We start from the raw sequence: 7,193 nt of genomic DNA, 5'->3' as shown, positions 1-7,193 counted from the left end.
AGACATGGTTTACTCACAGAATGAAGTTTTTGCTCTGCATTGAATGTGCTTCAATATGAAACATACATGTTAAATCTGTGCTACAGACTGGAACTCGAAAACAACACCTATGCCTTTCATGAGCAAATGTTGACTGACTTTAGTTACTCTAGCACAAGTCACAGTCTGTCCTTACAACCTTATTGCCACCAATACCAGATCTCATACCTTTCTGTTTTCTGAGACACTGTCTTGCCACACAAGATGTTTATATTCATACTGCCAGTCCTCCCTTCAAGATCTGAATTCTCCAACAGTACATCTCACTTTCCTAAAGTCAAAGCATGCCTACACACCTTTACACTTATCCTTCCTGCTTTGCTATTTTGCAGTGTTAACCTAATTATTTAGCCAACTACTCCCTTTAGCCTGCTTCATTCTTATTTTATCACATCAAATTCAATATCACATGTATTATCCAATGATTTCTAGTGGACTGTCTGACTGCTTGTTCCCCTGCAACCTTGACTACATCAATAATAAATTCTGGTTGTTTTAACTTATCCATGTCCCCAGCTCCATGGGGAAGCATTAACTGACCCTCACATTCTTAATGAGGGGGAGAGCACGATTCCATGCAGAATTTGAACAAAAACTTCCATCTTTATTTGCAAGATTAAATACTAATTTAATTTTAACTGCTGCTTTAATAATACCATCCAAAAGCTGGCAGTGCATGCCAGAATCTGTTTGTTATACTCCTTAGGATGACAAATGCCAAGACAATATTCTGCAATAATAGATTTGCTAGACTGTTTTAAGCATGTGTGATGCTTATGCTCACTACACCAGTCCCTTACAATCCTAGTAGTCTGACCAATACATAACATGCCACAACTGCTAGGAATACTGTAGACACTTATCAAACAGAAATCAAGATCATCCTTTATGGAACCTAAGAGGACTCTTATCTTTGGGGGTGATTGAAAAACGCGTTTCCAACCATATTTCCACAAAAACATGACCAATCCTGTAGGAAAAACTTCCTGCTTAACACAAAGAGGCTGTAGACTTTGCTGCCACCTAAGGCTTATCTCACTGGGTGCACAGCAGATTGATAGTGCAACACACACCTGATCCATCTTTCATTACAACCATTCTGACAGAAGGTGACACTGTGATGGGGTAACTCAGTTGACAAATTTTCAGGGTCTGAGCTGTTGTCGGTCATGTGAGCCAAGGTAAGAAGTACCCCTTCACATTGAGCCATACAGTGAGCATCATCCTGTACATCACAGTCAGTGCAAGGAGGCTTCCTATATGTGGCATTTCCCAACATACCATCGACCTTCCTCCTGACCAACAGGAACATGTTAGACTGACCATGGTGAAACCTCTCTGTGACATCACTATGAGGTATCCATGTCCAGATCCAACAGTTATTTTAGGGAGTCTATCGGCTTTTATAGTATCTGATCTGAACATGATGAGCCTCCATAGGGCAAAGCCCACATCTGGTATGCTAGCTGCCATAATTTAATGATTCTTAGAAATAATGTGACTGGTTGCTGTTTTCAGTATCTATCTACTTTTGAGCATGAAAGTAATGTGTGGCTAACCAGGTTATGTTCATTTCAGAAACGCTGTCTGCAAATGCCGTCATTGTGTGCACCTCATTAGCATTAATAGACGTAAACACATTTAGAGGTTGCGCACGAGTGGATCTCCCATCTTGTTATTGATTTGACCTGTTTATTGACTCTTAATTGATCTGTTTATACATTTGAGGACTTTATATGCAATGTCTAATTAAATATAAGAAAGTATACATACTTTGCACACTAGAATATTAAATTTGGAAACTACTGTTGCCTTTTCTTTGGAAATGTAAACCTACCCACTACACCACTGTGGACTCTTTGAACTTTTGACTGTTTCACATTTAGACACACTGAAGGCTAACCACTGTTACATTTTTACTTTAATTATGACAAATCATACTAATAATGACGTTTTCAAGAGACCCTCAATATCTGACACATCATATTCATAAGACATATGTTGTAGTTTAAAAACTAAAAAATATGAGTTTCAACTCAAATGGTGAAATCCAATATGGCTTCTCCACTTTACAGAACTCTGTAGAATCAAGAAAGCAGGCTTCTCAAATGGTTGAAACTGGACATGTGCACATTATATTGACATCACAGCTCCATCTATATGCTCACAGTATTGGTCACTGAATAAAAATAAGTGAAAGTCAACACACAAAATAGGTCAATCGACCAACCATGTACCAACTGAATGACAATACCATGACAGCACCGAAGTCTGACCTTTCGGCCTTACAGGGGGAGTATTTCCAACAAGATTTGTCGTATTATGCAGAAATGTGTTTTTTGAGCAACATCCTTTTAGGTTCTGTAGATGATGATCTTTGTTTGTAAAAGGTGGGTGTCTACCATATTCTGAGCAGTTGTGGCATATCAGAGTAGCCAAACTATCAGGGCTATGGAAGAGCAGTGTACTGAGTGTAAACATCACACACACTTACAACAGCCGAGCAAATCTGCTTTTGCAGAGCGTAGTCTTGGCACCGGTCATTCAATGAATATAACACAGAGTTCTGGCATGCACTTCCAGCTTTTCAGGTAGTGTTGTTAAGGAAGCAGTTGATATAAACAGAGACAGAGTTCTTTGTTTAAGAGTGGAAACCTGCTCTCTCCATTGTAAAATGGTACACAGATAATGCTACCTCACCCACTGGTTATTTTCACTATCAATAACTTTTGATGTGGATTATCTTAGTGTTTATAGTTTCCTTGTGTGTGTGGGGGGGGGGGGGGGGGGGGGCACGCACGTGCGCTGTAGTTATGCCTTGAAAATGACAAGTGTGCATCTGTTGAAATATCGGCAATTGTTGACATCACCCAGCTGCATTCCCTGAAGTTACTTAACATTGTATATGCCAGGAGAATCTCCAGTCTCTCAGCTTCACTACTGATCCACATACCAAACCCCAAATGTCGACACGCTGTCAAAATTACTAGAGGACTATTTTGTGCAATCTGCCTGTATCCCTCATGGAATGGATCAGGAGCTGTAACAGAACCAATTATAATTTTGTTTAAGATGGACAACACAAAAACTAGCAGAGGTATTTCTACATGAATGTCCATTTTTCAGCTGGAGGAAACAACCAAAGCTAAACAGATATGTTACATTAATTTAAATGTATGATTGTTGCTGATAAGACAAACCACCAATCATACACACAAATGATATTCATGTTACACCAAAGCCATCCGGTGTATTCCCAGTAACAGGTCATTCAACAAGACTGTAATAGTACAGTATTAGGTCCAACCATTGACCACAATTTAATAGTGGCAACTTTGTTCTGTCCATTAAGAAGCCCCATAGGTGGTAGTACGTCCCACAGCCTACAAATCCCATTTGTGATTTTATTGAAATTAACATTTTTATTGCTGTGGATGTGAATGGACGTCATGCTACACCTTCCCCAGGTACTGTGGACACATATACATGCGCCACTTGGGTTATCCTACACTGCTATGGACATCTATATGTGTCCTGAGCCGCCAACCTCTCACTGCTGCGGACTAGTTACTTCCATATCTCTGAATAAGAAAGTTTGAAGTATTTATTACGCAAGATATGTGCCTTATTGCATCCTACATTTGCAAAAAACCTTGTTTCGATATCTTTAGTCATGTGTGAGAGATGACTATTATTATGACCACACAAATCGCACATACAAGGACATGAATGAGTGCGACAGAAGCAACTGTCCATCAGATATAAAAACCAATAACTTGCGAATGAAATGAGGTATCACTCTGCTCTCCATTTTAAATAAAACTGACACCTTATTTACATTTCAACCATTCTGATGTACACGCTAGAATCAAGCATATGAAAAGTTTACGTAATGCGTTTTTTACCTACGCAAAGTTTGCAGTGTGTTTTACTCAATTTGATGCAGCAAGGTAACTATTGCACATAACAAAAAGAAATTCAGTCCTTTATCAGATGAAATATCAGACCAATTTCTTTTCCAGTAACCAGTTTTCTTAAAATTTGCCAACAAGTATTTCTTATTGGCTGGAATGCTACCTCTCGGCACAGGCACCAGCATCTGGCGAGCGGTACAGCTGTAACGAAAGCCGCCTTCAGCACGGAATGCGGAGAACACTTCTGTAGCAGTTAAATGGTTAATTTTGCTGGAACACATTTAGATTACATACAGAGTGTCAAAAATAATTCAAACTTTAGGTATAAAGCAATCGTGGGTGGCCTACTGAAAAATTTTCTACACTCTTTTACATTTGACAATGGACCACACCCACTGCCGAAGATTCTAGCACCAAACATGGAATTAAACATTATCTGACAGAATAGACCCCAAACCAACCGATGAAGCCAAGAGAATGGTGCACACGCTGAAGCAACATATGCAAAATGCTATCTGCACTTGCACAACAATGAACTATTTCTCAGCATACACCACAGCAGCTCTGAAGGGAAATACAAGGAAAATTAATGTTGAACATCCTGTCAACAATAAGTTGATAAGGAACTGAATGAACAAAAGGAGTCATGCATAGTTACATAATGCCAGAAAGCCTCTTATATCTCAGCAATTAATGCCATCACCACTTCAACAATAATCATCTTGGCAGGTTTAGGTTCAAATAACAAGATGTGGTACTAAGCAAACTAGAAACTAATGTATGTGAATTTTGAACACAATCTCAGTGCCTTTCATACTTACTATACTTGGACTGCTCACAGCCCAAGTTACCAGACATGAAAAGTAGGGGCTGCCTTGGCCCATTACTCCAGCCTCCCTACAGAGAAAGCACTCAATTGGTACAGATGCTTTCCCATAATCAAACGTGTGGATGAGCATATCTTTCTGAACTGTTCTGCATTCAACAGGTAGACCATGTGTCAATTTCTGTGGACCTCCGTGTTGGTGTTTCAACGGTCTTCCAGGTATGTATAAAGTGCCTAATTAACAGAGCACACTAAATTCCAGATGATCAGTGTATGTCACTCACTCACCCAGTACCACACAAATGAGCCTTTTCAAATGAACTATTACATGTATGAACTGATATGAACATGCCATTCTATCTTCGTACTAGTGCATTCACCTTCTCTAGACATTGTACCTCATATGTACACACTATAGAGAACCAAAGGCATTTTATCACAGAATTAATATCACTGTGCCTAAACTGGGGCTCTATATGAGCTTGTTCAGGGGGGTTTCTCTCCCAGCCAACACAAAGAATTGTGCACTTATGTTAGGAAAATATGACATCTGGTCGTTGTACATTTAAGATTATTTGTATATGCTTGACAATTCACATGCCATCCTTTTTGCAGGCAAGATTATGTTCATTAAAATTACTTAAAGCAACAGTTAATGGAGAGCCAGTTAACACTCTGGATCTCAGTCCAAAACTGGAAAGTCTTGTACATTCCTCAAGTAACCCTGTTTGACTTTCTCAGTGTATCCCCAAGAACACACACAGATGAATGACTCGGAACATTGTTATTACCTTTTAGAAAAAATACTGGTCCACCTTTGGAATGCAATAGCCAGCAATTTTGAGTAGTATGGACTCAACATATCCTTGGTACACTTCTAGAGGGATGTGGCACCAGATGCCTATTACATAGTTCTCTTAAATTACAGGTCAGCTGGAATAGGCTGCATATTGCCTCTAAGATGTGTTTCGTTGGGTTCAGATCAGATGAATTTGGTGAGCAAGATAACAATGTGAGTTCACTATTGTGCTGCTCAAACAGCTTTAGCACAATTCTGGACTTTGTACCCTGCTGAAAGATGCCATCACCATCAAAGAAGTCAACAAGCATGATGGGATGCAGGTGGTACAACCACAGCTCCCATGAAAGCCTACATTAATGTCACCCATAGCATAATACTGCCTATATCAGCATGTCCATGGCACAGTGGACATTTGAAGCAACTGTTTGCCTGACTGTGTATCTGGACGTGGCCATCAATCAGGTGCAACAAGAAATGTGATTCATTTGACTGAGACATTTCTATTGATTTCCTCAGCTGCAGCCCATATCGTCATTATGATGATATCCCATTTGTATTACTGTTTATAGACTTGCTTTGCCACGTACCATCCCAGAATTCAGTCTCGCAGAGGGCAGTGGTCATAATGTCTTGACTCATCAGTGTATATAATTTGGAGTTAGCTACCTTATGGTCAGCAGAATGGCCATTCTGACAGTCTGCAAAAAGTGTTTCAGGCACAGATCTAAGTGTCACAATCTTACTCAACACAGGGGGGAGTGTTGCAAACTCAATTTAATTTATCCTCTACCTGAGAAAAGTCTGCTTTTTTTCCTACAGCTGATTTTTGGAATGGATTTAGTCTCTGGTCCCATATTAATAATGCTAATTTATTATGGACTATGTCTGTCTATACCATGTAGCCTTCGAGTTTATAAACAATTCTCATTTGAAGTGTCACTGTATTAGAGATGTAATGCACATATTACTATATGAGATGCAGTGAAAGTCTCCTCAGACATTTTTTGCCCTCATCTAATAATACTGTGGATGGATGGGTGTACTACTGCAATATTTTCATTCTTTTGAGTGTTTGATGTGTGTCACGCAAGAATTCAGTTTTGTAGTGAACAGCTTGATACCACTCACCACACTACCCTCCAGCATTGTAATCAAGTTCAGTTGTCTATAAATTCGTGACTTAAAACCCTCAAACAGAGGGAGGACATATCAGGTACAGCACAGAAGTATATTTACTGCAAGCACTTACCTTGAAAAATGTAGATCACCTATCTAACTACATTATTCCAGAGCTCACTTGCCAATGGATACCTGAAGTAGCTTTATGTTGGAAGTAAACATAGTAGTGCAGTCATCTAACAAGGGGAGGCCACCAATTGTGAAATTCAGATTCGATTCATACTGCGGATAATAAAAGCTCATGGCCAGAGGTGTAATGTGGCAAAGCACCAAGATGCACTTCTCAGCCGTTGTCGAGAAAATCGACAGTTAATAGAAACCGTTGCGGTGAAATACTCTCTACGATTAAAGGTTTACTACAGCGTCGTGGCGCAGCGGTAAGCGCTCGGGTTTGTAATCCGAAGGTCGCTGGATCGAATCTCGCGCCATGCAA

This window comes from Schistocerca serialis, chromosome 3 (assembly GCF_023864345.2).
Source record: "Schistocerca serialis cubense isolate TAMUIC-IGC-003099 chromosome 3, iqSchSeri2.2, whole genome shotgun sequence".
Taxonomy (NCBI): domain Eukaryota; kingdom Metazoa; phylum Arthropoda; class Insecta; order Orthoptera; family Acrididae; genus Schistocerca; species Schistocerca serialis.
The sequence above is the reverse complement of the archived record's forward strand: the minus strand, read 5'-3'. Positions refer to the sequence as shown.